General features: G+C 41.3%; 1 protein-coding gene across 4 annotated transcripts in view; it reads right to left on the bottom strand.

Moving 5' to 3' along the window:
* Positions 1 to 27,144, bottom strand: part of CPEB3 (cytoplasmic polyadenylation element binding protein 3) — a 221,457-nt gene that overhangs the window by 171,469 nt on the left and 22,844 nt on the right. For 3 of the 4 annotated variants that reach the window (XM_049790850.1, XM_049790849.1, XM_049790847.1), the window contains exon 1: positions 2,588 to 2,709. The exons of the other annotated variant lie outside the window; for it this stretch is intronic. The gene's annotated coding sequence lies outside the window, so the exon portion shown is untranslated. Of the gene's footprint in view, positions 1 to 2,587; positions 2,710 to 27,144 lie in introns of those variants that run through there. 4 annotated transcript variants of the gene reach the window in all.

The raw sequence follows: 27,144 nt of genomic DNA on the forward strand, positions 1-27,144 counted from the left end.
GGGGACTCCCATAGGTCTCTAAAAAAAAAATACTGTCTTCACCCTTGCTGGTGTCTCGGTTCCTTTTCAGGACTAGTGAGAAAATGTGCTTTTAAGACAGAAAGACGGGCGATTTCGCCACGTCTCTTTTTTTCCCCTTTACCGGAACTCAGAGCTTTCACCCTGCAATGAGAAACGGAGCTGGTTCCTGTTTTTTTCCCCAAGCACCACCCTCCCCCCAGTTATTTGCATACGTCAATAAATACTGCCGCGTCCTTCAGCAAGGTTAAAAAGACACCCGCACACTGGACCCTTTTTCTCCCACCCCCGCACCCCCAACACCCCCCAACACCCCGGGCCCTTTAAAGAAATAGTCCCCTAACGCTCTTGATTGCCAACTGCCTTTCAGCCTCAGTAATTGTTTCATTTAGCTGCAGCGAACTGAGAAGGGACGAAATCCTGGGCATTTGTTAGGAGGTGGACTCAGCTGCACATTCATTCTCTGGTCTCTCGGTAGCTGCCACTACTCCATTTTGTTAAGGAAACATAAAAAATAAAACCCACACGCACGTTTTTTAAAGCGATCAAAATCTATGGAAAAATCTGGACAAGCCTACATCCTTCCATCCCCCAGGGATTAGGGTTTTCTGCTTATTCTCCAGTTTTCTTGACTTCAATCCCTGCGCACAAGATTTCTTGGCATCTCGGTGTTTCAGGTCTCGACAAGAGCCTGAGAATGTTTTAGCATCGTGAAGAAAAAGGTCTGGTTGGATTTGAGGTCAGAGAGAGTAGGGGGAGTGGGGGGGGGGTGAGATGGGGTGGGGTGGGCTTTCTTAATACTTTAGAATTTAGGGAGTCAAGATGATCTGGGGCTTTCAATTTTTCATTTTTGGATCATCCTGCTGCTGCCTTGATCACAAGACCGACAAATTTAAAACCCATTCTCTTATCACTGGTATTAACAGGGAACGATTACGGTCTGAAGACCCCGAATTACCATATGCTACCAAAAGTGTTAAAAATAGAGTAGTACAAAGTCCCACATTCTCATACATTGTAATTATAGTGCGCTGCCATCACTGCTTCATTTAGCCATATATGGAGTGTGTGGTATTTTCCATTTCGTATACAAGGGCTATATTCATTTCTGCCTTACAGCCTGTGATTTCTTAGTCAAGGGTGAAATTTGTAATCACTCAAAATTAGGAGGCTTCCATATATACATTAGCTATCATTTGAGTTAGATGTTCCTTATAACGTAAATATATGAATATTAAAGTATTGAGACCTTAGATAATGTATATATTTGGAAGGTAAAGGAGCCGGATCAATTATTTTAGATGACACTATAATTCCAACCAAGTTTTTAATATACCGAATGCAATTAACTCCAGTATATAGAGAAGCATCTTTATCAGGACATTAGTGAAAGGGCATTTAAATGCACACAGACGCTCTGCATTTGGACATCCTCGTGATAATAACTTGTTAAAAATAAGGATTAAAAATGAAGATGCTACCATTCCATATGTCAATAGTCAGATAAAGAAATGGGAATTAAAAGTTATTTAATTAAGCTCAATTTGTAAAATGGCTAAAAGTTGCACAAAGGCAAAATAGTGAACTCAAGGAAATATTCCACAGCTACCTACTCTTCTTGTTACTCTTCATTCACTGCCTTTCTCCCATTCTTACTGCTGTTTCTCTCCTTCCACTCTCCCCCCCAAAAAAATGAACCTAATATGATATTCATCACAAATATTGCCAGAAACTACCAATTAAAGCTACTTAAGATGGTTGTTAAGTTCCTTTGGTCTAAAACAATGGCTTTGATAAGCATTGTAAAACATGACACAAAGAGATAGGCAGAGCTCGGACTCTTGACAGTACAAAGTTCTATTGCTGCCATAGGGGAATGGTCATAGAAAGAGCCATTTTCCTGCTTGCTTTTCAGACTTGGTTTCCTCGTTGCTGCAATAAACTACTATAATCTAGGATTTGAGTCCCTTCCACTGGACTAATATTGTCTTTACAATATCCATATCATCATGGCTGAAACAAACCTTTGATTATCATTTTATTTTATTCAGCTTTTCTAATACATATATCAATACTTTTTGTGAATACCTTCTATTTAAACTACATGCTATGGGTGGAAAAATTAATGCTGTACTATTGTAAAAAGCCAAAAAGCTGAACTGAGAATATTTTATAAAGGCTAGAATTAATATTAGTATATTTATTAAATTCAATTTTGTAACAAACCAAGAACACACATTTCTCTTCTTAACACTCTTGAAATATCTAAATTTCACTTTCTGCATACATTCACTGTCAAGGTCAAGATCCATCTTTAATAAATAAGATCCTTTCAAACAAAAGGTAAGCAGTGGATCAAGATAATACTTACAAAATTAATATACCTTCCCTTTTGTCAACTATTTGTATAGTTTGTTCTGATAGGGCTTTTGTTGTTGTTGTTCTTTCTTATTTACAGCAAAGTCAGAGAAATAGACACCTCATTCCCCTTCCCCCACCACACACACAATAGGTCTTCCTTTACATGCAATAACCCAATTTCAAATAACAAAATTTTAGTAGCAGTTACCTTTGAGTGTCCAGTTTTTAAGGGTCGATAAAAAAATTTTAAATGTACAGTATTTATTTTCTTCTTTCAGGTTGATTATGGGACCGCTCTGGCAAAAGCACTTTGACAACTGTAAGAAGAGAGGGCATGCGCACACAGGGAACTCTGGGGGTTGAAGTCCTTTCACTAGGAACTCATTCTGATTTAAGCACGTTCAGCTGGGAAAGGAGGAAGTCTGGGAAAAACGGATTCCTAAGGGAAGGGGCTGCGCCCAAATTTCATTCTATCTACCTAATCTAAATCACAAATCTTGAAGTGAAAAGGAGAGGAAATAAACTTCTTTGTCTACTCAATTTAGAAAACCAGGCTAAAAGAGAAAACTAGACTACAGGACTCAAATAAACCCGGCAGAGCTACCTTAAATAATATTATAATGGTAATAACTGAGTAGCCAGCAGTAAGAACGCTGGTGAGAGTCGGGGAAGGGTGAAGGGAGGACTAGGGAGGAAAAAAAAAAACTTTAATGTGACCACATTTAAAAGAAACATCTTTGGGGGCCCTGAAGAGATTGCAAAGATAGCCTTGCAGGCAAACTGGGTCTGAACCCCATGATCCTGTAGAGTTCCCTGAGCCTCTCCAAAAGTTATCCCAGAGTTCAGAGTCAAGATAAACCTTGAGCCCTGAAGGTGTGGCTTCCCATGACCAAATAAATAAGTAAAAGAAACATCTTTAATATCATCTAATGAAAAACACCTTAATAATTGTGAGGCTAGCTTTAGAGGTCAGCTAAAAATAGTTTCCTTAACAAAATTCTGACGTCCACCAAGAGGATACAACATTTTTATATTTAACATTTCAGTGAAGGAAAAAAATTATCTATTTGTTTGGTTTAGGTTTTGTTTGTTTGTTTTGGGGCCATACCCCTGCGAAGTGTGGGACTTGAGATATCATATGAAATTAGTCTCTGCTGTACAACATAAAAATTTTGATATGTATATATTGAAATGATCACCATAGTATATATACATATGTATGTATATATGTGTATATGTAAAAATGTGTATATATGCATATGTATATGCTTTTGTTACCATACATCCATGTTTCCTATTTTTTTTTTTTTTTTTTTGGTTTTTGGGCCACACCCGTTTGACGCTCAGGGGTTACTCCTGGCTATGTGCTCAGAAATCGCCCCTGGCTTGGGGGGACCATATGGGACACCGGGGGATCGAACCGCGGTCCTTCCTTGGCTAGCGCTTGCAAGGCAGACACCTTACCTCCAGCGCCACCTACCCGGCCCCCATGTTTCCTATTTTAACTTCTTAATTTCAAGGTTGGAATTTCATACCACATATATATCAGCTGTTAATATCTATAGCTTCAGAAAGTAATAGTTCAACTACCAGTTTGCTCAGGTCTTAAGGTATTTCTTGAGGGATTTAATACAATGCCATTCACCTACGTGATTTAAGGTAAATTTCAATAAATACTATCTGGATGGACTTAAAACCAAACAGGTTAAAGTATCATTTAAAAAATTTTAGTTTATAGTGTTGTTTTTTTTTTTGGGGGGGGGGGCCACACCTGGCATTGCTCAGGAGCTACTCCTGGCTGTCTGCTCAGAAACAGCTCCTGGCAGGCACGGGGGACCATATGGAACACCGGGATTCGAACCAACCACCTTTGGTCCTGGGTCGGCTGCTTGCAAGGCAAACACCGCTGTGCTATCTCTCTGGGCCCTAGTGTGTTTTTTATAATGACTGAAACCAACTACAAACATGTTTGTATAACCATGGTGCTTAAATAAAGATATTAAAAAATAATTAAATACAATTTTAGGGTTTTGTTTTGGTTTGGTTTGGTTTTGGTTTTGGGCCACACCCGGTGATGCTCAGGGATTAGTCCTGGCTATGCGCTCAGAAATCTCTCCTAGCATGGGGGACCATATGGAACTCTGGGGATCGAACCAAGGTCCATCCTGGGTCAGCAGCATGCAAGGTAAACGCCCTACCGCTGCACTATCGCTCTGGTCCCTAGTTTTTTTTAAAGCAGTTTATTGATTGATTAATTGATTGGTTTTTGGGCTACACCCGGCGATGCTCAGGGGTTACTCCCGGCTTTGTGCTCTGAAATCATTCCTGGCATGCTCGGGGGACCATATGGGATGCCAGAAATCAAACCGGGTCCATCCCGGATTGGCCATATGCAAGACAAACACCCTACCGCTTTTTTTTAGTTTTTTTAGCCCCAATTTTTAGTTTTCTATTTCCCTATATAAACAATTAGAACTAAAATATTATCACAGGCTAACAATTTGCAGTATTTTGGGGGGGGGGGTTTTGGGCCACACCCGGTAACACTCAGGGGTTACTCCTGGCTATGTGCTCAGAAGTTGCTCCTGGCTTGGGGGACCATATGGGACACCGGCGGTCCGTCCAAGGCTAGCGCAGGCAAGGCAGGCACCTTACCTTTATCGCCACCGCCCGGCCCAATTTGCAGTATTTTGTAGTCTTGGTTTTTAATGGGAAAAAGGCAACCCAAAGGGAAAATAAGTTTTTCTTTTCTTTTTTTTTTTTTTTTTGTGAGTTTTTAGGAAACTTTTATTACAGCCATAAACACTTGTTTGGTATATACTGGAAAGAGCCCCCGAGCCTGCCAGGAGCGATTTCTGAGCCAGGAGTAACCTCTGAGCACTGCCAGGTGTAACCCAAAAACCAAAAAAAAAAAAAAAAAAAAGATATGACAGATCAGGTCGAAGCGATGGCACAGCCATAGGGCATTTGCCTTACACATGGCTGCTAACATGGCACTATCGCTCCAGCCCTCCCTTTTCATTTCTAATTCAGCTTATTAAGTTTCTCTCTCCCTTTCATTATGAGTTTTACTAGTGGCTTATCGATCTGGTTTATTTTTTCAAAGGACCAACTCTAGCTTTCATTGATCTTACGGATTGTTTTTTGGATTTCCAATTCATTAATTTCTGCTCTAAGCTATACAAAGAAAACTACAAAACACTGCTTCAAGGGGCCGGGCGGTGGCGCTAACGGTAAGGTGCCTGCCTTGCCTGCGCTAGCGTAGGATGGACCGCGGTTCGATCCCCCGGTGTCCCATATGGTCCCCCAAGCCAGGAGCAACTTCTGAGCACATAGCCAGGAGTAGCCCCTGAGCATTACCGGGTGTGGCCCAAAAAACAAAAAAAACAAAAAAACACTGCTTCAAGAAATAAAAGGGGGCTGGTGAGGTGGCGCTAGAGGTAAGGTGCCTGCCTTGCCTGTGCTAGCCTTGGACAGACTGCGGTTCTATCCCCCGGCGTCCCATATGGTCCCCCAAGCCAGGAGCAACTTCTGAGCGCATAGCCAGGAGTTATCCCTGAGCGTTACCGGGTGTGGTCCAAAAACCAAAAAAAAAGAAAAGAAAAGAAAAGAAAAAGAAAAAGAAATAAAAGAGGACACAAGGAAATGGAGACATATACCTTGTACAAAGATTGGGAGAACTAACATTATTAAAATGCCAATAGTCCCGAAAGCATTGTACAGATTTAATAAAATCCCTCAAAGAATACCCATGACATTCTTCAAAGAAGTAGATCAAACAAACACTCCTGAAATTCATTTGGAACAATAAATGCCCATGAGGGGCCGGAGAGATAGCATGGAGTTAAGGCGTTTGCGTTGCATGCAGAAGGATGGTGGTTCGAGTCCTGGCATCCCATATGGTCCCCCGAGCCTGCCAGGAGCAATTTCTGAGCCAGGAGTAACCTCTGAGCACTGCCAGGTGTAACCCAAAGACCAAAAAAAAAAAAAAAAAAAAAGATATGACAGATCAGGTTGAAGGGATGGCACAGCCATAGGGCATTTGCCTTACACGTGGCTGATCCAGGATGAACCTTGGTTCGATCCCGGCTTCCCATATGGTCCCCCCAAGTCAGGAGTAATTTCTGAGCACATAGCCAGAGTAACCCCTGAGTGTCATCGGGTGTGCCCCCCCAAAAAATAAGAAAAGATATGACAGATCATCTTGGCTCAATTTCTTCCAGGTTCTCTTGTTTTGTGGTATAATTTCTCAAAGTAGTTGCTGATTACCCTTTGAATCTCTATAGTATCTGTAGTATGCATTTATTATTATTATTATTATTATTATTATTATTAGTAGTAGTAGTAGTAGTAGTAGTAGTAGTAGTATTTTTGGTTTTGGAGCCACACCTGGTGACACCCTGGAGTTACTCCTGGCATTCGCCCAGAAATCACTCCTGGCTTGGGAGACCATATGGGATGCCAAGGATTGAACCCCAAGGTCCGTCCTGAGTCAGCTGCATGCAAGGCAAACGTCCTAACATGGCACTTTGGAACAATAAATGCCCATGAGGGGCTGGAGAGATAGCATGGAGGTAAGGTGTTTGCCTTTCATACAGGACAGTGGTTCGAATCCCAGCATCCCATATGGTCCCCTGTGCCTGCCAGGGGCGATTTCTGAGCATAGAGCCAGGAGTAACCCCTGAGCGCTGCCGGGTGTGACCCCCCCCAAAAAAAATGCCCATGAATAGCTAAAGCCACTCTTAGAGAAAAGAAAATGGGAGGTAACACTTTCCCCAATTTTATTTTTGAGTTGTTTGTTTGTTTGTTTGTTTGTTTGGTTGGTTGGTTTTGAGTCACACCTGGCGGTGCCTGGTCAGGGGTTACTCCTGGCTCTATTCTCAGAAATCACTCCTGGCAGACACAAGGGATCATATGGGATTTCAGGATTCGAACCACTACCTGTCCTGGATCTGCTGCATGCAAGGCAAACGCCCTACCACTGTGCTATCTCTCCAGTCCCTCCCCAATTTTAAATTGTATTACAAAGCAATAGTCATTAAGACAGCATAGTATTGGAATAAAAACAGACTCTTGATCAATGGAACAGACAAGTATTCAGAGAATGTTCCCCAGACACACAATTATTCTTTCATCAAAGGGCAAGAAACACAAAATGGAATAAGGAAAGCCTCTTCAACAAGTTGTGTTGGGATATCTGGTCAACCATGTGCATAAAAGCAAACATAGACCACCATCTAACACCATGCACAAAGGTCAAATCAAATGTATTAAAGACCTTGATATCAGACCTGAGACTATAAGTATATAGAAGAAAACATGGGCAAAACACTCCATGACATTGAGAATAAAGATATCTTCAAGGAGAAAAACACCACGGTCCAAACACATGGAAGCAGAGATAAACAAATGGATTACATTAAACTGAAAAGCTTCTGCACTTCATTGGAGACAGAGACTAGGACATAAAGGCCACCCATGGAATGGGAAAAACTATTCACCCAATACTCATCAGATAAGGGGCTAATATCTAAGTTATACAAGTACTGACAGAATTTAACAAGAAAAAAAATCTAACCATCAAAAAATGGGGAGAAGAAATGAACAGATTTGGGGCCGGGCAGTGGCGCTAAAGGTAAGGTGCCTGCCTTGCCGGCGCTAGCCTTGGACGGACCCCGGTTCCATCCCCAGGTGTCCCATATGGTCCCCCTAGCCAGGAGTAACCCCTGAGCGTTACCGGGTGTGGCCCAAAAACCAAAAAAAAAAAAAAAAAAGAACAGATTTCCTCAAAGAAAAAATACAGATGGCCAAAAAGTACATGAAAAAATGCTCTACATCTCTAATCAGGGAGATGCAAATCAAAACAACAATGAGATATCATCTCACATCAGAGACTGGCACACTTAACAAAGAACAAAAACAATCAGTGCTGGCGTAAATGCAGAGAAAGGAACACTCATTCACTGCTGGTGGGAATGCCATCTGGTCCAACCTTTCTGGAAAACTATATGTATATTCTTCAAAAAAAAAAACCTAAAAATTTATCTCCTATTTGATCCAGCAATAGCATTACTAGGAATATACCTTTGAAACACAAACTCAATACAAAAATACCTTCTGTATTCCTATGTTCATTGCAGCACTATTTACAATAGCCAGAATATGAAAACAATTCAGATGTCCAACTACAGATGAGTGGCTAAAGTAACTGTGATACATCTATAGAATAGAATACTATGCAGCTTTTAGAAAAAAATGAAGTTGTGAACTTTGTCTATACATCATGGACATGGAGATTATTATGTTGAATGAAATGAGTCAGAGAGAGAAAGATAGACACAGAATAGTCTCATGCATCTGTGGAACTTAAGAAAATCAAAAGACAGTATGATAATAATATCCATAGAAAATAGAGATGAGAGCCAGAAAGACCAGTGTATTACATGAAGGTTACAACAAAGAGTAGTGAGCACAGTTAGAAAAATAACTGCACCAACAACTACAATGACAATGATAGTGAGAGAGAGAAATGGAATGCCTTTCCCGAAGACAGGTTGGGAGTGAGCTGGCAGAGCAGGGAAATATGGAACATTGGTGGCAGGAAATTTATACTGGTAAAGGGTAGTGTAAATTCAATGATGAACATTTTTGTAACCATGGTGTTTAAGTAAATAGATTATTATTTAAAAAAATCAAAAACTTGTTTTGTTTTGCTTTGGCTTCCTAACCTGAACTCAGGACAACAGGTACCACTCCTGGCAAATCTTGGTCTGTGGATTGGTGATTCATGCAAGACTCAGAGAATACAGTAAAGGTTGCCCCTGGGTTATGGTTGTGGCACCAGCAGTGCTGGGACAAAAAAAAAAAAAAGGGTGGGGGGAACCATGCGGTGTTGGGGATAGAACAAGGGTCTGGTTGCATGTAAAAGATGTGCCTTAACTGTTACATTTCTCTAGCCCCTCGAAAACATATACAGGAGTATGTGCTTTGTATATGAAAATCTGGGTTTGATTGCCAGTATTGCAGTATCCCGAGTAGCACATGGTCCTCTACAAAAATCTCTCATTTAAAGAATTTTTTTCTTTGTTTTGGGTTTTTATTGGCGGGGGGTCATATCCGACAGTGCTCAGGGGTTATTCCTGGCTCTGTGCTCAGAAGTCGCTCCTGGCAGGCACAGGGAGCCATATGGGATGCCAGGATTTGAACCAACGTTGGTCCTGGATCAGCCACTTGCAAGGCAAACGCCCTACCGCTGTGATATCTCTCTGGCCCCTCATTTAAAGAATTTAATGGTCTTCCTACTTACTCCAAAGAGTGCTCCCAACACCCAGGTGACTCAGCAACAGTCTGCATGCAGGGCAGATTGCTCCGCATTTAATGATATGCTGAAACTAGAGGATGCTCCACATCAGCCTGACATCGATGAAAGAAATGCACAGAATCCAGAGTCTTTAAATACAAGAGTCTAATACCAACAATAGCTAAAGTGTGAAAAAGTTTCACCGGGACCTTGAGAATGACTGGAGTTGGATAGACTGGTATGCCTGGAACCCAGAGTCTGTCTTATGCCAATAAAACTTCTAGGGTGAGGCCTTTTTGTAATCAGGTCAAGGATTTTTTTTTCCATTTTCTCCATTTTTCTGGACCTATGCAAACATTGGCGATTGCCACTATCGCACCTTTACTATATTTTTTTACTCTTATCCTTTAAGGAAAAAAATACAACTTACTGAACTTAAAAACAAATTACTGGGCCCGGAGAGATAGCACAGCAGTGTTTGCTTTGCAAGCAGCCAATCCAGGACCAAAGGTGGTTGGTTCAAATCCCGGTGTCCCATATGGTCCCCCATGCCTGCCAGGAGCTATTTCTGAGCTGACAGCCAGGAATAACCCCTGAGCACTGCTGGGTGTGGTCCAAAAACCAAAAACAAAACAACAACAACAACAAAAAACCAAAAAAAAAAAAAAAAAACAAATTACTGTAGTAGAATGCCTGTCTCGAATACAGGCAGCGGATGGGAAGGGGGGAGTGGGTAATGTTGCACTGGTGAAGGGGGGTGTTCTGGTTATGACTGTAATCCAAATTCATGTTACTTAAATAAAAAAATATATTTAATAAAAAAATCTACCCTCAAAAAAAAAACCGAATTTAATGGTCTTCTTATTCCTTGTGAAACTCAGTTTATATTCCCCCATAAATTTCTCTTCTTTTATACTCCCAAGGATAGCTTTATTTTTTACTATGAGTTATACTTATCATTTGCATTACAAAATATCATAGATATAAACACAATAAATCATATTCCTGAAAATTTCCCTAACTTCCCAGCTCCAACATTTTTGCGTACTTCAACAAAACAAAAAGATAAAAGATCCCTTATAAAATCCTGACAGATTCCTTTTTATTGGTTAATTAAAAAAAAAAAAAAAGTCCTGTGCCAGGAACTGAACCCAAGGTCTCATATGCATTTGGGAGAGCAACACTTGTGACTCTCCCCAAAATGTTGTTGCTATTGAGAGCCACAGCTGACGCTACTCAGAGAATTATTTGGAGTCTTTCTTGAAGATGCTCTGGAGATCATACAGTGCTGGGGATTGGAACTCAGTCACCCATACACAATGGATACATTCAGCCCTTTGAACTATCCCTATCCTCCATGAAAATTTTAAGTTATTCAGCGTGCTTGAAATAATCTGCTTCAGCATGCAGTCATCTATCTGATCCCAAAAGTACATATACTTGCACATTAAGCAATATGTTTTTTAATTTTTTCTTTATTTAAGCACCATGATTACACAGATAATTGTACTCCAGTGCCATGCTGATTTAATAAATGCTTCTTTTTAGTATAATTTAAAGTTGGGCCAGAATGATAACACAGTGGGTAGAAGATTTGTCTCGCATGTGGCCAAACAAAGTTCAATCTCTGGCTTCCCATATGGTCCCCTGAGCCTGCCACAAGCCATTTCTAAGCACAGAACCAAGAGCAATCCACTGAGTGTGGCCCAAAAACCAAAAATAAATAATTAACTAATAAAGTTGGAAAAGTGATGCCTCCCATCATCTTTTCTCAAGGATTGTTTCAGCTATTCATGGAGGTTTATTATTCCATATGAATTTCAAAAGTATTTTATCTATTTCTTAGAAAAATGTCACGGATAGTCTTATAGGGGTTACATTGAATCTGTATAGTACTTTGGTAAGTATTGCCATTATACTGATGTTAATCCTCCCAATCCACAAACAGTGTTTCCATTTCTTTGTGTCCTCTTATTTCTAGAAGCAGCATTTTGTAGTCTTCTTTGGATAGATCTTTCACCTTTTCATTGACTCCAAAGTACTTGATTTTCTGAGCCACAATATCTTTCGTGTGTGTGTGTGTGTGTGTGTGTGTGTGTGTGTGTTTGGTTGGGGGCACAGCCGTAGAGGCTCAGGGATTACTTCTGGCTATGCGCTCAGAAATTGCTCCTGGCTTGGGGGACCATATGGGACACCAGGAGATCGAACCGCCATCCGTCCTAGGCTAGCGCTTGCAAGGTAGATGCCTTACCTCTAGCACCACCGTGCTGGCCCCACACAATATTTCTTCTCCTTCATTTATTTTACATACAAAAGCTATGTTTGTGTGTGTGTGTGTGTATTAATTTTATAGCCTGCCATTTTACTATACAAAGCTATTATTTCTAGTAGCTTTTTCTTTAAGTCTTTAGGATTTCTAAATATAGTATCATGTCATCTGCAAACAATGAGAGATTGACTTCTTTCTTTCCTGTGTGGATTCCCTAGATGTCTTTTTTCTGCTTAACTGCTCTGACGAGTACTTCCAATACTTTATTAAAGAGAAGTGGTGACACGCTTGTCTTGTGCCAAATCTTAGAGGAAAGGTTTTAGTTGTTCTCCATTTTGTGTAATGTTTGCCAGGGACTTGTGGTAAATGGCTTTAACTATATTGAGAAATATTCCTTCAATTGCCATATTGTTGAGAACTTTTATCATGAACAGGTGTTAGATCTTGTCAAATGATGATTTCTCTGTATCCATTGCTTTGATCTTATATAGGTTTTGGGGCCACATCCGGTGTTGCTCATGGGGTTACTTCTGGCTCTGCACTCAGAAATCACTCCTGGCAGGCTGGGACCATATGGGATGTCTGGGATCAAACCCGGGTCAGCCCCGGGTCGACCTATGCAAGGCAAATGCCCTACCACTATGTTATCACTCTGGCCCCAAGATCTTATAATTTTTATATATCTTTATATAATTTTTTATATAATTTTTATGTATTTTTGTTGATATAGTGTATATTGAATGACTTGCATATGTTAAATCATCCTTGCATATCTAGAATGAATCCTACTTGGTCATGGTGAATGACCTTCTTGATGAGTTGTTGGATTCTATTTGCTTAATACATTGTTGAGGATTTTTGCATCCATGTTCACCAAGGATATTGGTCTGTAATTCTCTTTTTTTGTGGTGTCTCTGTTTGCTTTTGAAGTTAGCTTCATAAAAACTCTTTGTGAGTGTTTCTGTTTCTTCAGTTTCCTGAAGAATTTCTTCAGTTTCCTTTTCCTGGAAAAGGACTGGCAGTACATCCTCTTTAAAGGTTTAAAAGAATTCAGTAGTGTAACCATATGGTCATAGACTTCTTTTGAGGGCAGAAGCCTTTTGAATACCATTTCAATTTCCTCAGTAGGGACAGGTCTATTCGGGTATTCCACTTTATCTTGGTTCAACCAGGGGAAGTTATAGGAGTCCAAGAATTTATCCATTTCTTCAGATTCACTTGTTTTGTGGCATAAAAGTTCTCAAAATAATCTCTAATTATTCTTTGATTTTATGTAGTTTTTATAGTGACATCCCTCCTTTTATTTCTTAGTTGATTTATTAAGTTTCTCTCTCTTTGTCTTGCTAATGGTTTATCAATTTTGTTTACTTTTTTTTTTTTTTTTTTGGTTTTTGGTTTTTGGGCCACACCTGGCAGTGCTCAGGGGTTACTCCTGGCTGTCTGCTCAGAAATAGCTCCTGGCAGGCTCGGGGGACCATATGGGACACCGGGATTCGAACCAACCACCTTTGGTCCTGGATCGGCTGCTTGCAAGACAAATGCCGCTGTGCTATCTCTCCGGGCCCTTTGTTTACTTTTTCAAAGAACCAATTCCTGCTTTCTTTCACTGATCTTTTGGATTACTTTTTGGGTGTCAGTTCATTCATTTCTGCCCTACATTTTATTATCTCCTTCTTCCTGCTTTCTTCCAGTTGATTTTATAGGTCATTTACTAATTTCTTAAGCTATGTCATTAAATTATCTATGTATTATCTTCCTTTCTGTTGAAGCTTGGAAAGCTATAAATTTTCCCCTTTGCTGATTTTTTTATGTCCCACAAATTCTGATAATTTTTGTCCTCATTCTCATTTGTTTCTAGGAACCTTTTGATTTCCTCTCTACCCAGTGAGTGTTCAGTTGTGAGCTGTATGATTTCCAGGTGCAAGAGTGATTTCTCCAATTCTGTATGTAATTTACTTCATTTCAGTGCATTGTAGTCACAGAAGATTTGTATCAGAGAAGCTACAACTTTTATCCTCTTGATTTTATGGAGGTATGTTATATAGCCCAGACAACCAAGCACCAAAATAGTGGTCTATCATATATATAACCTATATGCTTTGGAGAAGAGTGTGATTTCAGCTTTTGAGGTTTGAAAAGCCATATATATATTCACACACATAGACATATATATAAATATATATTTACATTATATATATTATATATATAAATATATATATATTTACACATGCTAAGTCCCTCTCTTTGTTTCTTCCTTCAAAGCCAGCATACCCTTATTTGATCTTTCAAGAGGTGAGCTATTTGAGTGATAATGAAGTCTCCTACTATTATGTGTTGCTATTAAAGTCTTTCTTCAAGTCTATTAGAAGTTGTTATAAGGTTTGTTTGTTTGTTTGTTTGTTTTTGGTCATACCCAGCAATGCTCAGTGGTTACTTCTGGCTCTGTGCTCAGAAGTCACTCCTGGCAAGCTCAGGAAACCATATGGGATGCTGGAATTCGAAGTGGGGTCCATCTTGTGTTGGCTGCATGCAAGGCAAAAACCTTACCGCTGTACTATTGCTCCGGCCCTAGTTGTTATAAGTATTTTGATGGTCCCTCATTAGGTGCATATATGTTTAGGAGTATGATTTCTTCCTGATGTACATATCCCTTGATTATTAAGAAATGACCCTCTTTGTCTCTTATAACCCTTTTAATATTAAAATATATGTCATCTGGGGCCAGTGAGGTGGCCCAAAAAAAAAAAAAAAAGATTTTATTGCCGGGTCCATTTTTTCTTTTTTCTTCCATTTTTCCTTTCTTTTTTTTTCTCTCTCTTCTTTCTTTTTTTGGTAGTTGTCACCAAATTTTTTTCCTCCCTTTTTTCTTGTCCTTTTTATCTCCAATGACAGTGGAATGGATGCTCAATCTACAACAAGCTGTAAAGTGGAGACCAGTTGCACTAGCATTCTGGGGGGTAAAGGAGGGAGATATGGGATGCATACTGGGAACAGGGGCGGAGGGAGGACAGCACTGGTGGTGGGAATGCCCCTCATTCATTGTCACTATTACCATAAATGATGCAGTGAAAGATTTGTAATGCACTTTGGTCACAAAAAAAATAAAAAAATAAAAAAAGACTGTTGCTTCTTTTTTTTAATTTTATTTTATTGAAATGTTTGTGATCTACAAAGTTCTTTTTTTTTTTTTTTTTTTTTTTTTTGGTTTTTGGGCCACACCCGGTGGTGCTCAGGGGTTACTCCTGGCTGTCTGCTCAGAAATAGCTCCTGGCAGGCACGGGGACCATATGGGACACTGGGATTCGAACCAACCACCTTTGATCCTGGATTGGCTGCTTGCAAGGCAAATGCTGCTGTGCTATCTCTCCAGACCCTACAAAGTTCTTAATAGTTGAATTTCAAATATACAGTGGTGACTGTCACTTTTTTTTTGGTTTTTGGGTCACACCCAACAGCACTCAGGATACTCCTAGCTCTACGCTCAGAAATTGCCCCTGGTAGGAACAGGGGACCATATGGGATGCCGGGATTCGAACCACTGTCCTTCTGCATGCAAGGCAAATGCCTTACCTCCATGCTATCTCTCCGGCCCCAACTGTTGCTTCTTAATAGGGGTTTCCTTCCTGGCCCTCCTGGACTGCAATGATTCTTATGTTGTTCCTGATAAATTTATCCCAAAGGTCTATTGTTATCTGTTCACTTATTTTGAGGATATCTTCTATCTTCTGTTCATTTATTTTTGTGACTTTTGATTTCTTTTGTTGAATGGAGAGGTATTATACAGCTCATCTTCCAGCTCAGTGATTCTATCCCCACAGTTGTTACTCTGCTGGTGAGGTTTTCTCGTGAGTTTTTCATTTCACCTGCCAAATTTTTCAGTACTAGGGCTGGAGTTATAGCACAGCAGGTAGGGTACAACCAATCAGGTTCAATCCCTGGCATTCCATATGGTCTCCAAGGCTGCCAGGAGTGATTTCTGAGTGCAGAGTCAGGAGTAACCCCTGTGTTCTGCTAGAAAACACAGGATTTACTCCAAAAATACAAACAAAAACAAGTTTTTTCAGTCCTGATATTTGTATAGTAATTCTGTCAGATAAGGCAAGTATTTTGAAGTCAGAAATAATCTATTTTCTGAGTACTTACTACACAGCTGAACTTAATGTTTCAGAACATTAAAAGAACGTAATGTTCTCTTCTATCTAAATATAAGATCAATAATACTCACAGTAAATAAGAAAAACAAGAACTTCCTAAAGGAACTTGAGAAATAGTTTAAAATAGTACATGCTCTGCATGTAGGAGACCCAGGTTTAATCACTGGCACTTCATATAGACCCCCACATACCACTAAGGAACAAATTCTGATATCAGAGCATGGAATAACCCTTGATGACCAAAGAGTATCACCAAAACAACAAGGAAAAACCTTCCTACATAGGGAATGGGGAGGAAGGAAGAGATGATTGTCAGAGGGAAGAAATACCTAATGCTATATAAAATGAACAGATGATCCAAATCATGACAACAGGATAACATATTACACCTGTGAGGATGGCATTTTTTTTTTTTTTTGGTTTTTGGGCCACACCCGGCGTTGCTCAGGGGTTACTCCTGGCTGTCTGCTCAGAAATAGCTCCTGGCAGGCACGGGGGACCATATGGGACACCGGGATTCGAACCAACCACCTTTGGTCCTGGATAGGCTGCTTGCAAGGCAAACGCCGCTGTGCTATCTCTCCGGGCCCAGGATGGCACATTTCAAAAACTACATCAGCATCCCATATGGTCCCCCGAGCCTGCCCAAAAAATCAAAAAAAAAAAAAAAAAAAAAAAAAAAGGACCGAACTAAAATACCAAGCCATGGAGTCAGCAACAATGAAATCATGAGACTCATATGTTAACAATCAAACTTAAAAACAGGCATGTTATGATGGCAGGCTGGGAGTGGTGGCATGGGATGGACCCAGGGAACACTAGTGAAGTGAGGCTGACACTGGTAGTGGTATTGATGCATATCTTTAAAAAGATATTCAACCATGAATATCTTTAAAAATCATATTGATTTAAAATAAAAATTTTAATAAGGGGCCAGAGAGATAGCACGGAGGTAGGGTGTTCGCCTTGCATGCAGAAGGACGGTGGTTCAAATCCCAGCATCCCATATGGTCCCCTGAGCCTGCCAGGAGCGATTTCTGAGCCTAGAGCCAGGAGTAACCTGAGTGCTGCTGGGTGTGGCCCCCCAAATTATTTTAATGAATAAATGAATATTCTTGCAGAATATTTACATTAGATACCTTAATGATGAGGCCAGAGATATGTTCAATAAGGAGGCCTTGCTCCAATATTGCATAGCATATAGTACTCCAAGCAGCATCAAGAGCAACTAATGAGCACAGTCAGTAATAGCCAATGAGCACCACCAGACGTGGCCCCAAAACATAAATAAAAGCTTTAATGGCAAAGTAAACCTGAATTAAGTTTATTTAATGTGAATTAAAGGAGTTAGGCCCTGACTATAGGTAATAAATCTAACATTTAACATATTTAGGATTTAGTACCATGTAGGTTTGTTTGTTTGTTTTTTGAGTTGAGGGAGATCAGACCCCAGAGGTGCTCTGGGACTATTCAGTGCTGGATAGGCCCTCTTGATGATGCTTTGGGGACCATACAATGTCGGGCATCAAACTGAGACCTCCATGTAGGGCACATGCTCTCGTCCTTTATATTTTATTTTAAAATAAAGAGAGGGTCATTCCAGGAGCTGGCTCATGGCAGATACATGCTGCATCCTGGATCTGCACAAAAGAACAAACTTTGGTTCACCAGCCCAGGGTTAGATGGAAAAAAGCCTCACCTACATAAAAACTCCTGAGCCCTACCTCACAGTGGGGAAGACTGACAATGACATAGGAAAGAAATACCTTGAGACTACAAAATGAATCATGGTAAAGAAGCTCAAAACACACTATCCCTTAAGAGTAAAGATTGAAATCCTGCAGACCCAATCAGTAAAAATCCCCTAGCAATCTCTCTGAAATGGAGTTCAGAGTGGGAATGTTTAGGATGTTCAATAAGCTCAAAGAAACAATAAAATATCACACCAATAAAACACAGGAGGACGACTTGACAGAAGAAATGATAAAAATACAAACTGAGGGGCCAGAGTAGTGGCACAAGTGGTAAGGAGTCTGCCTTGCATTGCTAGCCTAGGACAGACCTCGGTTTGATCCCTCAGCGTCCCATATGGTTCCCCAAGCCAAGAGTGATTTCTGAGCACATAGCCAGGAGTAATCCCTGAGCATCACCGGGTGTGGCCCAAAAAACAAAAACAAAAACAAAATGCAACTGAAATGTCAGAACTGAAAAACTTGGTAAGTGAAATGAAAGAGTGCTTGGAAAGTCTCACCAGCAGAGGTACAGTTGTTGAGGATAAAATTAGTAAGTTCAAATACAAAAGTGCAGAAAACATCCAGAAAAGAACAAAAGATAGAAAAAGAGCCTAGGAATAAATGAACAGAAAAAGGAAAAAATCCTCAAAATAAATAAACTCAGGGCCCGAGAGGTAGCACAGCAGTAAGGCGTTTGCCTTTCATGTAGAAGGACGGTGGTTCAAATCTCAGCATCCCATATGGTCCCCCGAGCCTGTGGGGGGCAATTTCTGAGCATAGAGCCAGGAGTAGCCCCTGAGCGCTGCTGGGTATGACCCAAAAAAAAAAAACAAATAAATAAATAAATAATAAATAAACTCAATAGGCTCACTCTTTTCTCAAGTAAGATGTACTTTTGTTTTTGTTGTTTTTGTTTTTTGAGCCACACCCAATGACACTCAGGGGTTACTCCTGACTCTGTACTCAGAAATTGCTCCAGGCTTGGGAAGCCAGGATCAAACCCATCCGTGTCCATCCTGGGTCAGCCGTGTGCAAGGCAAATGCCGTACCACTATACTACCATGCCTGCCCCATGAGATGTAAATTGAGCCATGAAAGACTATGACTATACCGGCCCACACAATAGAAAGTTGGCAATCTCAGAAAGAGAGGGCAGGCAAAGCCCCTACCCTGCCAAAGCCACGCTTCTTGTCTCCATCATCAAGAATCACCATTTCCCTGATGGTCCTGCCTCATCACTGACCCTCTACAACAGGGGTCTCAAACTCAATTTACCTGGGGGCCGCAGGAAGCAAAGTCGGGGTGAGGCAGGGCCACATAAGGGATTTCACAAAAAAAAGTCCTCAAACATCATATTAACAGTTTTAATTATTTCTTCTGAACATAAATAGAGCATTGAGTGAAGATCATGAACAGTTCTTCTGAACATGGCATCTTTTGCCTATTCCTTGCTGCCAGAGACTTGACAGCGCTTCTTCTCACAAATCTCAACCACATTTGGCTTTAGAGAGGAAGCAGTTGAGACCCTCAGTATGGCTTGAAGATGATCATCATTAAGTCTAGAGCTGTACTTTGACTTATTGAAGTTCAAAGTAGAGAATAACTTTTCACACACATATGTGCTCCCAAAAAGGCACATGGTGTGCTTGAACATTCGGGAAAGCTCAGGGAAGTTGGGGGGCAATTCTCTCAAAAATTCCCCATGCATGTCTGCTTTCCACTAATCTCCCTGAACTTGGCTTTGAGATCAGAGTTGCATTGCAGGTCAATGAGCTCCATTTGAAGCACAGGAGGGTCCACAAAAATTTGGAAAGTGGCTCTGTGCTTTTTGAAGTCTGCAAATCTGTGATCAAATTCCTTCTCTAGCTTAAAAATAGCATCAACATATTTCTCACCACTGAATGGTATGCCTGCATCCACAAGTTCCTTGCATGCTGGGAAATGGCAAAGGTTTGTCTGAGAGAGCTGGGATTTCCATAATACAAGTTTTTTTTTTGGGAGGGGGGCACACCCATCTAATGCTCAGGGGTTACTCCTGGCTAAGGGCTCAGAAATTGCCCCTGGCTTGGGGGGACCATATGGGATGCCGGGGGATCGAACCGCGGTCGCGATCTTTCCTTGGCTAGCGCTTGCAAAGCAGATACCTTACCTCAAGCGCCACCTTGCCAGCCCCATAACACAAGTTTTGTGGAGAATGCTCTCACGTTTTCATAGGCAGCACTGATAAGCTGCCCCGGGCCTTGTAACATTTTGTTTAGTACATTCAGCTTATGTGTAATGTCAACAAGAAAAGCTAAGTCCATGAGCCATTTGTGATCACTCAACTCAGAAACAGCATTCCCATCCTTCTCCATAAAGGCTTTCACTTCTCTCAACTCAAAAAATCACATCTCCATATTCTGACACCATTTCCTCTAAAAAAGCACAGAACCTCCTGTTCTTTAAGCCCCTGGATCTGATTTGGTTGATGCATTTCACAACAACAGACATCACATTGTCACACAGCAGGCATTTACTGCAAAGGGCCTGCTGATGGATAATGCAGTGAAGAGCAATGGCCTTCTCTACACCCCCCTTTTCAAGTTTTTTTTTGAACAAGTGCCACCAGTCCATTTTTCATACCTGTCATCAATGGCGCTCCATCAGTTATTATTCCAACAAACCTCTTCCATGGCAAACCTGCATTCTCAATGGCATCACACAGATGCTGAAATATCTCATTAGCGGTGGTCTGGTCTGGCCATGCATTGGAATTATTGTGAGCAGCTCCTCTGTCAATTCAAAATTGCAATCAACGCCACGGGCATAAATTGTGAGCTGCGCAGTGTCTCTTATATCTGTGCCCATGTCAAGAGCAACTGAGTATGCATCAAAACATTTGGCTTTCTCATACAGTTGATGATAAATGTCACTTGGCATATCAGAAATGCGTGCTGCCACAGTGTTGGCAGAAAGGCTGATTTTGCTAAACTGACCTTTCTTTTCCGGACAGATAATACTTGCAGCCTGTAACATGCATTTTTTTTTTTAACAAACTCTCCTTCTGTGAATGATTTCCCTGCCTTAGCAATCATCTCACTAACCATGTAACTAGCTTCGACTGATGCAACATTCTCTTTTTTGTTTGTTTGTTTGTTTGTTTGTTTGTTTGTTTGTTTGTTTTTTGGGCCACACCCGGCGATGCTCAGGGGTTACTCCTGGCTGTCTGCTCAGAAATAGCTCCTGGAAGGCACGGGGGACCATATGGGACACCAGGATTCGAATCAACCACCTTTGGTCCTGGATCGGCTGCTTGCAAGGCAAATGTCACTGTGCTATCTCTCCAGGCCCTGATGCAACATTCTCTTTGGTTGCTTTCTTGAAGATATCTTGTTGCGTCTTTAGACATGCTTTAAGACCCACTTGGCAACCCACTTGGCTCTCTCATTTCCTTGATATTTTGCACATTCCTCAGCATGTTTAGTTGAATAATGGCATTTCAAGTTGTATTCCTTGTGCACTGCAACTTTCTCTGCAAATAAGATATGTGAGGATGACCCTGTGCTCAACAAAGAAATACTGCACCTCCCACTTTTCCTGAAATTGTCTGTGCTCGTCATCAATCTTTCTCTTCACTGCAGGCTTTGATGAAGTCATGATGAAGGTATGACAAAATCTAATTCTGTAATAAACTTCTCTCCCTTAGGCCTCTGATAATGCAAGAGACAGCGGGCAGGAGCAGTGGAAATGACGTCTGCGCTAGGTGCAAAGTATTCTCGATTATTTGCTTACCGAATATTCGCAATAAAAATCGCATTAGTAAGAAAAAAATCGCATTAAACATTTGCATACCCCGAATGGAACTGCTCAGGGTATGCAAATGTTTAATGCGATTTTTTTCTTACTAATGCGATTTTTGTTGTGATTATTCAGTAAGCGAATAATCGCGAATACTGCGATATTTGAAGGCCGGCCGTGGGCCATAGAATGTTGTACAGAGGGCCGCAAATGGCCCAAGGGCCGCGACTTTGAGGCCCCTGCTCTACAATTTCCTTCAGGGACATTGATCTGACCACACTAAGAGTATGCAAGTTTTTGGATTGATATCACCAGGACTTTTTGGAACAAGTGCAGGCACCCTCCTCCCATACCTTACTTCTTCCAGTAGGCCTGGCAGCTGAGTACATTCCCAAAAGTCTGAAGTATCAGTAATAGTTACTTAAATTTCTGGACAACTTAATTTGTTTGATGTTGCCATCCCTAAAGGCACACCCCAATTTAACAGAATGGGCAGTTAACAAGAGCTTAATAAATCTTCTGCCTGCATTAATGACTTCTTTTTTTCTTCTTCTCTTCCATTTTATTTTTTTTCCTTCTATTTTTTTCCCAATACCTTTACTTTTACTTATCTGGGGCCAGAAAGATAGAACAGGGGTAGCTGTTCCAGGACGAAAGGTGGTTTGAATCCTGACATCCCATATGGTCCCTGTGCCTGATAGGAGCAATTTTTTTTTTTTTTTTTTGGTTTTTCAGGCCACACCCGTTTGATGCTCAGGGGTTACTCCTGGCTAAGCACTCAGAAATTGCCCCTGGCTTGGGGGGACCATATGGGGCGCCAGGGGATCGAACCCGCGGTCCTTCCTTGGCTAGCGCTTGCAAGGCAGACACCTTACCTCTAGCACCACCTCGCCGGCCCCCATAGGAGCAATTTTTAAGCACATAGCCAGGAGTAACCCAGAGCGCCACCTGGTGAGACCCAAAAACAAAAAACAACAACAACAAACAAAATGCTTTCATTTATCTGGAAACAAAAGCATTATAATCAACTATGTCAACATTGTGATGAATTTTCTTTAAATAAATTAATTTTAATAATAAATGAGGGGGCCAGAGAGATAGCATGAAGGTAAGGCATTTGCCTTTCATGCAGAAGGTCATCGGTTCGAATCCTGGCATCCCATATGGTCCCCAAGCCTGCCAGGAGCGATTTCTGAGCCTAGAGCCAGGAGTAACCCCTGACTGATGCCGGGTGTGACCCAAAAACCAAAAAAAAAAATGAGGGGGGGCCAGAGAGATAGCATGGAGGTAAGGCACTTGCCTTGCATGCAGAAGGTTGGTGGTTCGAATCCCAGCATCCCATATGGTCCCCCATGCCTGCCAGGGTCGATTTTCTGAGCATAGAGTCAGGATTAACCCCTGAGCGCTGCCTGGTGTAATCCAAAAATCATGAATGAATGAATGAATGAATGAATGAATGAATGAATGAATAATGAGGGGGGCCGGAGAGATAGCATGGAGGTAAGGCATTTGCCTTTCATGCAGAAGGTCAGTGGTTCGAATCCTGGCATCCCATATGGTTCCCTGAGCCTGTCAGGGTCGATTTCTTAGCATAGAGCCAAGAGTAGCCCCTGAGCACTGCTGGGTGTGACCCCAAAAAAAAAAAATCATTGCTGAAAAGTTCCCAGAGTTGAAGAGTGCATGCACCCAGATCCTGGAAATTCTGAAGAGTACCAGCTAAAAGTGACCGAAATAAAAATAACCCAAAGGGGGCCAGAGTGACAGCACATAGGTAGAGCATTTGCCTTGCATGCTTCCACCCCTGAACAGACCCTAATGATTTCTGGTATTCCATTTGGTCCCCCGAGCCTGCCAGGAGTGATTTCTGAGCACAGAGCCAGGAATAACCTGAGTACGGCTGGGTGTGACCCAAACCTCACCCCAAATACCCCAAAGCACAAGCTAGTCACAATGATGAAAACCACAGTAGATTGAATACTGAAACAAGATAACATAGGAAATTACATATAAAGGAGAATCCTTAAGACTTACAGTATATTTATCACAAGCAACCTTCCAAGCCCAAAGGCAATTGTGAATGTAGTGAAATGAAATGAGCCTCATTAAGAATATTTCACCAGCCAGACTCTCATTCAAAAATTCAGAAAAGAAAGGGTACACAGCTTCACAGATTAAACACACACACACACACACACACACACACACACACACACACACGTACGTATGTTTGCCTTGCATGTAGGAGGACAGTGGTTTGAATCTCAGCATCCCATATGGTCCCCCGAGCCTGCCAGGAGCAATTTCTGAGCATAGAGCCATGAGTAACCCCTGAGCACTGCCGGGTGTGACCCCCCAAAAAAATATTTAAAAAAAACCTTAATAGAAAAACTGATGTGGGTAGTTTAACGAAAGACAATTCTACAAAAGCATCAATTATTTGGGGGGGAAGGGTTGTTGGGCCATACCCAGTGATGCTCAGGGGTTACTCCTGGCTATGCACTCAGAAATTGCTCCTGGCTTGTGGGGATCATATGGGATGTTGAAGATCGAACCCAGGTCCGACCTGGGCAGCCGCATGCAAAGCAAATTCCCTACCACAGCAAAAGCACCAAATTTTTATCAAAGAAGTCAGAAATATAATTTCTCTCAATGTCAATGGACTAAATGCACCAATTGAGACACAGAGTGGCAAAATGGATCTTAAAATTGAATCCAACATTCTGTTACTTGCAAGAAACACATTTGAATAGTCAGAGAAAACACAGACTCAAACCAAAGATTGTAAGACAATCCTTCATGCAAACAATCCTCTTAAAAAAGCTGGGATATATGTACACCAGTAGTATCATGTGGCATTGTTCCTTTCTTCATAGGCACATTGAAATGGGGAAATCTGGGCCCGGAGAGATAGCACAGCAGTGTTTGCCTTGCAAGCAGCCGATCCAGGACCAAAGGTGATTGGTTCGAATCCCGATGTCCCATATGGTCCCCAGTGCCTGCCAGGAGCTATTTCTGAGCAGACAGCCAGGAGTAACCCCTGAGCACCGCTGGGTGTGGCCCAAAAACCAAAAAAAAAAAAAAAAAAAAAAGAAAGAAAGAAAGAAATGGGGAAATATTGCATACAGAAAGAAATTCTTATCTAATAGGGATAGTAACTCATAAATTTTATAGTGCAGGGCCGCCTTTCACCCTGAACATTCGTGATAGTGACTTGATTTAGGCCTCAGTTGGATAACGACCATACAACACTAAACCTTGGATCCTATTGTTGGAACTGCCACAGTTTTCTGCACCAGCACCAGGAATCAAACTTCCACATGGAGAGGCCCTAATGTCGTTCTGGCACTGACTTGCTCCAGGGTTGGCTCATATCACACTATGACCACTAGGAAACAACTTGCTTTCAGGGAAGTTTCCCTGCCTCACTACCAACAGTAAGATGAAATCAGAAGACATGCCATAACACCCAGGCTTCTACATAAGATCTGTGTAGAAACCAAGATCTCTAATTACAGAAACCTGACTGCAACAACCATGATTGGGGAGAACTTTTCCTAGAACCATGAAGAAAGACCTGAAAGACTTTTTTTCCTAAAACCATGAAGAAAGGGTTGGACAATTAGTATGCCAGATGCCTGTAGTTCATCCAGTGACAGGATGTTTTATGAGTAGGGACACCCTTTTTTTTTAGGCAAAGGGTATTTTCTTTCTAATTTCCCCAATGTCTGCTGTGTCTGTGCAAAAAATAAACTGTCAGACCCTTTTTTAATTTTTTTTTTATCTTCTAGATAGAGGCTCCCACCTTTTTCATAGATCCTTGGGACATCAATTTTTTTGACCTCATGTTTCTTCATTTTTCTATAAAATTGAGAAGAATAAAAAATAGGATGAGGGTCAAGGGCCAAGTTGTCTAAGGTGCACTGCTGGAGAAAAATTGATAGAACTAAATATCTAAGCCAAAGTCAACAACAGAATTAAGAGATCCAAACTATAACAATCTAAACTTAAAATGGGTCTATTTCACTGGGAGGTCAGGGGGCTAAGGGTGGTGATATAGAAAAGAAACTGTGAACTTTGGTGGATGGAGGTCAACATTGGTGGTAGGATGGCCCTATTTTACTGTCACTATATGCCTGAAATTCAACAATGAAGGATTTTGTAATTCACAATGGTTTCAATAAAAAATTTTTTTTTGGTTTTTGGGTCACACCCCGCAGTGCTCAGGGGTTACTCCTGGCTCTAGGCTCAAAAATCGCTCCTGGCAGGCTCAGGGGACCATATGGGATGCCAGGATTTGAACCACCGACCTTCTGCATGCAGGGCAAATGCCTTACCTCCATGCTATCTCTCCAGCCCCTCAAAAAAATTTTAAGATTCTCTTTATCACAAGAAAAACAATACACAGTTAATTTCATTAGTTTCTACAATTCTTCAAGGAATACATCAAGAGGGTGCTGGATTCACGAGATTTTGACACCACATAAACAATGCTCCTGTTATCACAGATGGCTTTAGAGACATAGCAATTTGGTGTGTCACTAAGAAGGCCTGTGTATTGCAGATGAAAGCAACTCTTAAGATATGGATCAAGGGCCTGGAGAGATAGCACAGCGGTGTTTGCCTAGCAAGCAGCCAATCCAGGACCAAAGGTGGTTGGTTCGAATCCCGGTGTCCCGTATGGTCCCTCGTGCCTGCCAGGAGCTATTTCTGAGCAGACAGCCAGGAGTAACCCCTAAGCACCGCCGGGTGTGGCCCAAAAACAAAACAAAAAAAACAATAAAAAGATATGGATCACGGGGCCCAGAGAGATAGCACAGCGGTGTTTGCCTTGCAAGCAGCCGATCTAGGACCTAAGGTGGTTGGTTCGAATCCCGACGTCCCATATGGTCCTCGTGCTTGCCAGGAGCTATTTCTGAGCAGACAGCCAGGAGTAATCCCTGAGCACCAGTGTGGCCCAAAAACCAAAAAAAAAAAAAAAAGATATAGATCACCACCTGCTTCTTCCCACATGTACATGTACAAAGAGTCATCCATGGTTGTGGTGAGCAAATGGATAGAATCTGACCATAAGCTGCCAATGGTCCTCATGTGGGGGTCAAATTGTTTCATCAGTGTAGAGGAAGAGTCTGGGTCCACTTTCAAATGCAATCATATTCCCGTCACTGACCCCCTCCTCAAAATTTTTTAAGAAACTCCCTAAAATATAGTAAGTAAGAAGAAGGAGAAATTTAATGAAGGATGATATGAGGCAGTGAATGGATAAAAAAAATTGAAATCGGGCCCGGAGAGATAGCACAGCGGCGTTTGCCTTGCAAGCAGCCGATCCAGGACCAAAGGTGGTTGGTTCGAATCCCGGTGTCCCATATGGTCCCCCGTGCCTGCCAGGAGCTATTTCTGAGCAGACAGCAAGGAGTAACCCCTGAGCACTGCCGGGTGCGGCCCAAAAACCAAAAAAAAAAAAAAAATTGAAATCAATATATTTTGATGGATTGTGCAATAAGGCAGTTACATATATTTATTTAAAGCTGGGGT

This window comes from Suncus etruscus, chromosome 17 (genome assembly GCF_024139225.1).
Source record: "Suncus etruscus isolate mSunEtr1 chromosome 17, mSunEtr1.pri.cur, whole genome shotgun sequence".
Classification (NCBI taxonomy): domain Eukaryota; kingdom Metazoa; phylum Chordata; class Mammalia; order Eulipotyphla; family Soricidae; genus Suncus; species Suncus etruscus.